Source organism: Pundamilia nyererei, unplaced genomic scaffold (genome assembly GCF_000239375.1).
Source record: "Pundamilia nyererei isolate P.nyererei 1_Seehausen unplaced genomic scaffold, PunNye1.0 scaffold00103, whole genome shotgun sequence".
NCBI classification, from domain to species: domain Eukaryota; kingdom Metazoa; phylum Chordata; class Actinopteri; order Cichliformes; family Cichlidae; genus Pundamilia; species Pundamilia nyererei.
In genome coordinates this window covers 2,075,860-2,087,513 of record NW_005187504.1, presented here as the reverse complement: position 1 = coordinate 2,087,513, position 11,654 = coordinate 2,075,860, and positions in this window count along the sequence as shown.

Genomic DNA, 11,654 nt, shown 5'->3' with positions numbered 1-11,654 from the left:
TATAACCCCAGGGTGAGTGTAACATGTACAGCATGTACAGCAGTGTGAAAGACAATAGCAGGCAGTGAGCATGACAGTGAGTGGGAGGCTGATCATACCGACTTCTCGGGAAATAACCAACCTAGAATCGAAATGAGAAGATTTGTATGGTCATATTCAGGTCGTGAGAGATTCCAGTTCTCTGATCAGAAACAGCAGAAACAAAGGAAGATGGGTTCAATATAAAACCAACTGTGCTAAATAAATCGAGCAGTTATATGTCATTCCTGAAGGGAAGGGTTGGATTTTGCTGGCAGATGAAATCAAGTGTCAATCTGTATCATTTGTCACGGCCTGATAGTGGCAACTTTATGCAGATATTATTCTCTTCTGCAAGAATCAGATTCCTTACAGATTAAGAACATAAATTAAATGAATGCCAATGAAGACTTTTGACCTTATTGTGGGTCATAATTATTCACCACTGCCTGCTGAGTAACACTGAAAGAGTGAAGTGGTTTTGCTCAATTTAAATTCAGTTGGGTTCTGTATATTTAAAGATCATCACAAAAGAACCACAGAAACCTTTCACACCACTTGATTCCAAACCACGAGGGCTGAATATGCAGACATATTAGGATAATTTATGGATCATTGCAGATTCCTTTTTTTAATGTTTTTGGACAATAAGAACTTTGGATGATTAACATCCCCAGCCCCAGAGTTCACCTGCAATCTGAAACAAGATCATTGAACTCCTCTTCCATTAAGTTCCCTTTAAGAAAATGTTCTTTTGCCTGGCTGCATGTTGAAAACAGAAAGTTTTAACAGCAGGTGGGTGGTGCTGCTGTGCTGACAGCCAGAGCCGAGTGCCTGAGATGACAAAATTATCAATAGCTGCTCCCAGTGACATCATACACAGCCAAGATAATAAAAAAAATGATTGAAACTAAATGTTTAGAACAATCTAAAGCCTGCGCTTATGGATGACAGCCTTTGGCTCACTATTGAAAACTTAGGCTATGTTTATTGTGAGGACATTATTGACAATAAGCATAGAAAATGTGGATTAGATACTCTCTGCAAAGGCTGAAGTCAGCAAGTAGTCTGCAAATTACTAGCTTTATCCAGCCTGCAGGAGATGACTGTTGAATTGTTGGTAGCAATGTAGCCACAATCGTACTGCAAGCTTAAAAATAGTTGCAGCTCAAACTCCAGAATACATTGTATATAACTCTAAAGGCTTCTGTTATGAAATATAACAACAGGCTGGGGGGTATACACTATTCTTCTTTACTCCTCTGAGCCCATTATTTTCTTCATGTCATTTTGAAAGTAATTATGTTAAAATTGTATGTATCTGGACCAACATCTCACAGAATTGCACATGTATTCCAGCAAAATAGGAGCAGCGTGTAGCAGCATTAGGAATAATGCAAATGGAGTGATAGTCCTGTGTAAAAAAATGCACCCCAATTTTCATGCAGCTCACGGAGTTGGCCATGAAAACCTTGAATAAAACAGCTTTGTGTTAGCTCAGATGCACACCCCTTTCAGTGGACAAGAGGGGTAACTGAGAACCTACACGGGAGAGGAGCTCTTGGTTGCATTCACTGGGATTTGTACATTAAAAGAAAGAGCCCTGAAAACAAAGACGAGAGGGGAAGGCGTGCAGAGATTGTCGGCAGGGGAATCTGATAATGAAAACCTACTGAGAGCGTAGACAGCAGGGGAGTCAGATGATAAAAAACCTGTTGAGAGAAAACAGCAAGACATCAGGGGAATCAAATAACACTGAAGTCAGTTTCTGAGGGAGGGAGAAAGAGACAGAGAGAGATGACCACACCTTGCATGTGGACAACACTCAACATGAGTGTCTGACCCCTGGTTGGCCTGTGGACACGTCTCATACGGAGAAACCATCTGGCTTTTTAATGCTCACATCAGCCGAATAAGAGATTTTTAAATGATTTGAATGTGAGCTATGCCACAAGCTATTTAATGGTTCTGTCACTTTTATTGTCTGAAGCTGATGTCTGTAGCGGAACAAGGCGATGTCAGTTTTTGTTTACTTCTTCTCGTCTTTAAGTGTTGAAAAATCATTTCACAATCTTTAGCTTAGAAAAACCCCAGAATGAGCCGTTTCTGTTTTGTTAGGGAAAGATTAGTTGTTGCTGTATCTCAAAGGTTTGATAAAAATCATTTGGCGGTCCTGTGTGTGACTGAGCCACAATGGGGAATGTGGGAAAAGCAATTTGTTTCATTTCAAAGAGAAACGTCCTTTACATCGTATCCGCCTGAGCTGTGGTTTCATGGAAACGTGTGCAAAATGACATCAGGACCAAAAGACTTTAGGATTTTTGTCACCATTAAGCCTTGGGTAATGACTTTGTTAATGGCTTCTCAGAAATTTGTCATTCGAGGAGAAGTTTATTTGCAACTCCAAAACTGTGAGGCTGTGACTCTCTGCAGAAAAAAAGGGGTTGGATTAGTAAGTTAAGGAGTTTAATTTTCTTGCAAGCCTATTCACAAAGTAGAAGCTTGATAGATGGATCAAGAATGTCAGTCTTGTTGGTGCACTAAGGTCGATAGGGAGCAAAGCCTGATTTACAAAGTGCCAGTTAAGGTTTTGAATATCCTAACAGATAAGGGCTCCAGAAGATGTAAGAGCCTGGTGAAGTCAAGCATTGAGCCGGTTGCCTCACGAACACCAAACCTACTTTTTATTTTATGTGATAAATGCTTTGAGGCAAGTTTACTTGTGCCTCGGGATTTTATGCCACACATACATCATTACTGGAATATATACAACTGCAGAAAAAATAATAAAAATAATCCTACACTTGTATGTTGTTGACGCTCGGTTGGAAAACAGAAGAAAATTGCAGAAAATTGGTTTAACAACCTTTTATAAAAGAGATATTTGTCTTATTGCCACATGATGAGAGTTACTGCAGCATGACATGTCATAGACCCTGACCGTTATGAAAGAGGATGTCTATATATCCATGTGGTGGAACCTCTGTTTTTAGTAAACCGTAACCCACAGCTAAATACAAGTATGACCCAAAACCTAAAGAACAGAAAAAAATCAGTAGAAACTATTGTGAAGAGCTGCCAATCTTCCTAGACACCATCTGTGCCTAATCTGGGAATATTTACAATTTATGACTCAGTTGCAGGGCTGGCCAAAAGATTGGCCATGACTAAATATCATAACACAACTGACGATGTATGTTAGACCTTTGGCTGACTTGTAGCAGCCACATTCAGACTGTTAGCAGAATCAGTCAAAGCTGAATGAGGCCAAATGGGTCACAGAATGACAATGAAGATTGTACGTTTCTTATTGTTGGGTATCTTATGAAGGAAGTGTGTATACTTGTGGAACTTGTAGCAAAGCAAAAAAGTTGTAGTTGCCACTCTAGGTCTAGATGATTAAAAGTGCCTTCGTCTGACAACACACTCAAAAGAGCTGACAACCTTTCCATAGATGCTGTTTTGCACAGATATGAATGCAGGTGTGCTTTGCTCTATGGTTTGTCTTGGGAACACAATACTTGAAAACCACTGGTGGATCCTATAATAGCGGGATTTTTACCTCAGACTTCAACTGCTATGTTATGTCCAGTGTTACACTAGTAGTTAGTTACGTTGTATTCTATGTCTCTTTCCCATTTTCACATATAGTAGTCTGTCTTTGGAGCTTATGGTTCTAGTCTGACAGCCACAGGTCAGAGGCCAACATCCTCCAGTTCCTGTGGTTTCCTTTCACTCAACTATCATTTACTAAAGTCAGCATGCACTTTTTGTGTAACGCTTTAAATAGACTCAAACAAGTTCAAGTGAAGATTCTTTATTTCTCTTTATTACCAGCTGGTTGTGTTTTCGTCAGAATCATCTGAATCTCTTTATCTCTCTCTCTGTCTGTCTCTGTCTTGTGCGCGTACATGCGTGCGTGTGCGCATGTGCGTGTGTTTTCCACTTACTGGAACAGCAACTACCACAAAGGTGGTTTTGTGTGCTTTGGAAGAAATTTATATGTCTGAAGATGGATGTGACTCATGAGTACTTCACACAGTAAATGGGACTGAAATCAGAGGGCCAAGAGACTATTAGCCCCATGCTTCATCCCCCTATTCTACTTTCTTTCAAACTTTTACTACAACTCTCCATATGAAGAAGTAATCGCAGTAGCATCAATATAAATGTTATCACCATCTGAGTGCATGCACATTTATTTTTTCTGCCATCATGGCAAAATATGGTCCTGGAGACACATAATGTGATTGGAACAAGCACAAAGGCAGTTTTGAGTATTTTGGCAGGTGTTTATGTGTGTGTAGACAGATTTTGTCACATCCTTGCAACCTGCAGTTGCAAAACTTGACAGGTGTGTAGCTGACATCAAAATGAAGGCTCATCGGCTTCACAGCTGGTGTCATCCCCTCGCAAGATGGTTTCTGGCTCATTTAGTTTTAGTTTGTTATTTTTCTGTTAGCACAGCATAAAAGCCAAATTGCAGAAATGAATGCTTTGAGGACTCAAATCACTCTCGTTGGGGGCTTCTTTTTTAACTTGAAGGAGGAAATCACATTTTCATGTTGAAGCCTTGTTTGTCAGGAAACAGCTGGATAATATAAAATATTTTAGTGACAAATGTGGGCATAACATTACATTATCTTTCCTTTGCTAAAGTGATAAGCTAGTTATATCATATATACTCATGCTTGTAATATGAATGAATTTAACAGGACCTATCAGCAAGAATCATTTAAGACAGTTGTTTTAAAACTGGATGAAAAATGTAAAGTGTGACTAAGGTGAATAACACAAAAGTTTACATGTTCACATGCACCACGTCAATGTGGTGCCTTTTTTTCTGTTAATAAATGATTTTAAAAAAAAGACGACATTAAATTGAAGGAAAACATTTGTTTAACAACTATGATTTTTATCAAGTTCGCCATCTTAATTTATCTTGTCACCATGACTGAGTAATTGTGTGAATTTAATGGGTAAGTTTAGAGTTTCTGTTGGTTATATGACCTGCTCTCGATGTTCTTTTTTTCTCTCAGTCACATCAGTTCTCCCTGTCAAAATAACACCACTCTTGTCTACATATGCTTATTGATTAAAATATTACTTACTGTTCTTTATATTTATTGTAGTCTTTACTGGAACTTTCAGACCATCTATTGTCCCTCCGCCATCTCATTTGGCTCATCCTTAGTTTCCATCATTCTTCTTATTCTGCATCACCACCGCAACATCTGTGCTCCAGGGTTCCACTCTCTGTCGCTTACTTTGATTTGTAACTCAAATCTATAATGTTGCTTCATTTACGAGCTTAGCTGCTTAAAGTTCATTTCCTCACGCTTTTGCAATAACGTTTTATCGCGCATAACCTGTCTGTATTAAACTAGTACAGCTGAAAATCTTTAAAGACCTAAAACCTAGTATAAGATAAATTTTAAAAAAAAATCAAGAGGATAAAAAATCCTAAACAATTAGAATGTATCCTAACATTATGTTACATGCATGTGTGTGCCAAATGTTATGGTTACATTAAGCTTCTTGGTTAACATGCTGGCCATTGTTTGTGGGAGCTGTGATGTCAACACAACCTCAAAACTATTAATGTTGACACTTAAGGCTTGCTGCAGTCTTTGTTTAAGATGAAAAAAAAGGCAGCGTTAGCATCAATGCTAGTATATGAAGAAAATGAAATAGATGAAATGGCAGTGATTCCAGAGTTTCAGAGTTTATTGTAGAACATCTCATCCTTTCAGCTGTTGCAACAATCTCCCTTTCTGTCATCTGGAAATCTCTCAGTAGCTGCCGGGATATATTGGAAATGGTAGTATAGACTGACTCGAATGCTTATGTCTCCAAGCAGGACTTGTCAAATCATATATCCACTTAGGACAGTGTGTCTATTAGTCCTGACTCTACAAATTTACTCTGCGATTTAGCCAACAGTTCGAATACACCAATGAGATCCCAGTAAACGTGGTAAACTCCTAGTGAGATTTCTAAGCTTGCTAGCTGTAAAATATCATTACCTGTCTCTTTAGTTCTCATGTTTGTCAAACTACACAGCAATTCTCTTAAAAGGGGAAATTAAATTGAATTTGCAGGTGTATCTGTTAATTGCTGCCCCTGCAGTAAAACGACTTCACTCTCACTTTGCCAAATGAACCAAACTAAACGAGTAAAAGACTCCTAGATTAAATAAAGTATTCCCACCATTTATCTCATTTAACACTTAATCAGCAACTGACCCAGCAAACATGTCCATGCAGGCCCACAGCAGATAGGTGTGGGTGAACTGTGGGGCTGTATGAGGTGGGCAATCTATCCCATATATGCTCAAGTAGATGTGCCTCCACAGGGACCACATCAGTTTTATTCTTTGGGACTCCTATATAGAAAACCCACAAAGGATGGGTATCTGTTGTAAAAAAAAAAAAAAAAAAATTAGCTAAATCAAATAGGTGGTGCTACCTACTATGGTAACCCCTTGCAAGTAAGGGAGCAGCTAAAAGTACTTCTTTTTTCTTTTCCACCATGGGCTCACTGAGGGCTATCTGCTTCTACCCACTGTGTCCCCATGCAGACCCCAAGGGGCCATGTTAGCTTGGGACTTCTTAGAGCTCAAAACATGCTGAACTGAGCAGAGTGGCAAATGGAAATATGGGGAGCAACAAAGTTTGACTGAGTGATGTAATGATGGTTTTGATCTGTGTGATTTGGGAATACTTTTGATTGATAGTGAGAAAGCTGACTATTCATGAAGTGTAAATGCTTGAGAAAATCCTTACTTAGAATTTATTAGGCTATTAGAAATTCCTTGTCATTTGCTGAATTAATATTAATAACAAACAGAAGGCTTTAATTTTGCTACGGTATCCTGATTGATCTCAAACAGAGAAAAGCTATTAGTTTTAGACTCAAAAGTCACTCTGACATGAGTCAGTTTACTGCTGAATGATGTAAGTTATTGCTGAACTCCTGCTTCATTGTTCTTCCCACACTTGTATTTATGTTGAGAACCAGATGGAACAAGCTGGTGATCAATGCACTCTGACTTTGCTTTATATTCACAGCAGCAGCTGCAGCCTGTTGGAGGCCTGCTGCCTGACCGGCCGGCCAGTTGGCTGGAACAACAACAACAAAAAGAGACACTCAGAGTTCCTTTCAGACTGAGGCTAAGATCGAGCTACTGTGCACTAGAAAAGAGGAGCAAGCTTCAGAGAAAATTCAAGTCTTTACTATAAACTTTTGCATTTTATGAATGGATATTTGCCTTATCTCTAAGTCTACTTAGAAGTAAGTAATGAATGGATCTCCCAGGGTGAGACTGTAAATGGATGATTCTGATGAAATTTCCCAAGGAGAATATTTGGTGGAAATGGCCTGTGCTGTATTTGAGTATTTTTACACAAACAGAAAATGTATTTCTGATTTGATGGGTCACTGTTTCGACATATTGGAGGAAAGTGTAAGGGAACAGACTTCTACAGACCTCAAAATATTAACCATGCAAATGTTTGAGAGTGGCATAAGATGATGATCCTGAATTGTTGATCATCTTTAGAAGATCTTCATAGGCCAATCCCATCCCTGCAATCTTTTGATCACATTTTGTAAAGTAGTCAGCTGTCTCATATTCAAATATTTGATATTTTGTGTTATAGTATGCAAATCACTGCATTCTGTTTGTATTTACATTTTAACATCCCAACACTTGTATGAATAAATACGCCATGTCCCATATTGTTATAGAACACTTAAATCCACAACAACTCAAGCCACAGTTATTGTGACCAGTGTTCCTTTGTACACTGACACCCTTTAAGGCTTTTCTACTTGTGTTGGAAGCTTAGACCTGTAATTACGCAATGGCCTGCCAGAGTCGATTTCATGACAGATTTCCTAAATGCAGGAGGTACAAAGTGATGCTAACTGCAGGCTATCAAACATATAGCAGTGTCAGGGCAGCAGTGACATGTTAAACTTCCTAGGAAAACAATACAAGGCTGCCTTAAAAGTACCAGATAGATGCATGTCAGGCACTGGGAGGTGGTTTTAGCCATGACAGTGAAGTGACAAATACAGCTAAACACACTTTGAATTGTTGGCGATACAAAAGCGCAGTCAGATGTAAAACAGGTTTGGTCATTTTCCAAACAACTCAGTACATGTGCATGGGGTCATTAAAGCAAGTCCAGAAATCCCTGTCATTTGCATTTGACACAAACACAACAAAGGAGGACGTTGAGTTCTGGCGTTGTGGTATACCTGCTGTTCGGTGTGTTCGGCCACTGACTGGCCAATCGGTACCATGCAGTCTGTTCACATCACATTTTTCGATCTCTTCAGATCACTTGAACCCAGACCAAGTAGTCCCAAAAAGTTGATTCTGGTCATCTGGATGTAGCCTTACTATGTCATTACTAAGTAAACCGTAAAAACTGAGTCGAGCTGAGCCGAGCCATAAAAGGTACTAGCGGAAAGGGGCTGAAAGTTTTCCGTCACACGAAGGTCACGTCATAGAACTGCTGCCTCACCAATAATGCATATGCTACATAATGCTGGAAATTTAGTGCATATTTATGCTTCACTCTTTTGTGTTGGTTCTTTCTTTTTGTCTAGTTCCATCGAGGCAACCTATAATTTTAAGGTTTTAATTAGTCTATTTCCCACTGTCTCCTTGCAGTAAGAACATAGTTCTTTGTTTGAGCCTGCAATACACTCACAGCTATATGATTAAATATACTATATATATTCACAGAGGGTTAATAGGGATTAGACACAGCAAGGAGCAAACAAGACACAGGTGCACATAATCAACATAATCACAGAGGAGGAAGACAGACAACAAACTGGCAGCAAAACAGGAAGTAAGTAACAATAACTTCACTGGGAAACTCACAGACAAAAGGAAACTTAACATGGTGAAAAGGCATGTTAAGTGCCTTTTCACCACGTTAAGTTTACTCTCCAATAGTTAACTATTGGAGAGTAAACTCCAATGCAAACCATAAGTGAAACTAAGAACTAGAAAATGCTAAGGGACATGAAGATGTAAATAAACATGGAGTCAAATAAAGAATATTAAAAAAACATTTTTTAAAAATCCACAAACTCCAAATCGAGGACCATTAGAAAAAAAATTCTAAATAAAATGTATAGGACATGGAAAAAACACTTCTATATATTTTTTGGCTTTTTTTTTTCTTTAATTTTATTTCTCTCATGTGAGATACTGTATAAAGCCGATGTTTGAACTGCTCACAACATGCAACTAAATCTGTGATTACTTTCTATAATTAGAGCCCACAAGTATAGTGGTGTGACTGTTTTGTCACTGAGCAAAAACAGAAGAATTGTGCAACAGGGAGGGTCCAGAGGAACAAAGACGACAACTCAGAGGGGTTACTCTGGGAGAGAAGCGTGTCGGTCCTCACTGAATCTAGAGATGAGGCACTTATAAAAGGTTCCAGCTCGTGTTTATGAGTACTAGTGATGGTGCTTACTTGGGTAGAGGGAGGAGAAGGTGGTGCAGAGAGCCACTGGTCAAATCTCTGTGGGTTGCTGGAATCGTTGGTGGGTGGACAGGCAAGTAGGCTGGTGATGTGTGTCTTTAGCCAAGGACTTCCAGAAGATATGGACTAGCTCAGTGGGGACAGGTGAGTAGGAGTTGCAGGTAGTTTGTCCTTTGGCTGCACAATTGTACAAGAACTATGAAAGAGCCCAATTACCAGTCTGCTGTGGAGTACTGTCTCCGAGAGACTGGGTGGTGAAGCTTTTCCTTAAATATCAGCAGATGATGAGACCAATGAGACACAAGTGTGACAGCTGACAAACGGGAGACCAAGATTCCACCTGAAACAGAGCTGAAAACAACTCCAAACCATCCTAGACTTAAAAAGAGAGAAAGACATGATCTACACGTGACATAAAAGTCATCTCAACGTTGATTTTGTGTGTAATTTGGTTCTAAGTGAAGCCTGATTCATCATTTTGTTCTCAACAAATTGTGTAGTTTATGTTAGTGAAGAACTTGAATATTTCATTCACAAAAGTCCAAAGTGTGATTTAAATGCCCCCCCCCCTTTTAAAATTGTTTTTATTATTATTATTTTCACAACTCATTCAGTTTCCATGCATTACAGTGCATTTGTGAATCCTCAGGCAGCCTTGTTCCAGTTTTACCAAGAGATAATTAATTTATTCATGTTACAGATTTTACTTTGGCAGAACAGTACAAAAAGTTTCCAACTGGCATTCAATAGCCCAAGAGTCACAGTGTTGGCTGCCAACACACTTTGATGTAATAATTTCTGTCTTTTTTTTTTCCTGGCTAGAAATTCAGTACTATGCAAAACTTTTAGTTATTGAAAGCAAACTAAGGATTCTTTCAGAAATATATTCCATGAATGGTGAATTATATACAAAGTGCAGTAAATCAAAATAATGATTAAAATAAAAAAAAGCACTTGTCTGTAAAACTGTACTTTACGCAGCAGGGGACTTTAAAGTAGATTAGTTTAACAGGTTCATAGATCAGAAATTTGACCTCCCAGTACAGGTTGCAGGCTCTTTATTTTGACTTCATTAGTTTCCCCCATTTTATTGAGGCGGATTTCGGGCCCGGGGGGTTAAATTTTCTTTTGGTTCTTTTTTTTAAAAAAATGGTGTGAAAGGCAACATATGGCAGGCCTTATTAACACTAACTGATTAATGATAACTTGTGATTTGTAGTGCTTCAAAGCACTTTATAACCTGTGATTAGCTTCAGTGTCATGATTGAACACTCATGTTCATTTTGCTGTTTCACACAGTGTAGGATGAACAACTGTTTCTTGCCTCTGCACACTGCTAACACAATGAACCTTCCTATAGGAAAACAAGAAAAGTAGATTCTGACAGAAAAATCCACATTTTATTGAATCTTTTGGTGTGGACAATGTTTTTTAGTGGTTGATGTAGAAATGTAATGTGGACACTACAGCAATGGCTATTTGGACACTGTTTAAGTGTGTATGCATTGTTACTTCTGCAGTGGCAGCCTAACATTTACTTTTCATACTGTGTGTTTATACAGTATAGTCTGGCATACTGGTTGATAATGCCCCAGCAAATCTGCAGCTAATCCAATCACCAAAAGATTTCACCGCACCTATGACTTTTGGGGCACCTGGCTGCCTCGAGCTTGAGTGGGAGGTTGAATGTGATGCCCAGTCACTTTAAAAAATGAAGGTGAACCAGGAAGGAGTCTGGGGAAAATCTAATCTCTTTAGAAAGTCATATGTGAAATCTTTGCAAGCCTGCAGAGTGAACACCGTCTTTAAGGGGATGTATTACTAACCCAAACAACAAGCCAGCAATCATTATTCCAGTTTGTCTGGGGAACTTGATGCTTCATCTACAGACACAAACAAAACAATTGTGATTTTTTTTATTTCTATTCTGCTCACATCTTTTTATGTGACGGTGTAGGTGTAGGTAGAGAGCACCAGGAGCACATACTGAGTTTAATACTTTATAACATAACAAATATATTAATAATGTTTCAAATGAAAGATTTTTAATGTTTACATTTTTAACAACTTTCTAAAATGTATTATTTAATTATAATGCCAAGGAAATGTGGTTTCTGAGTTTTT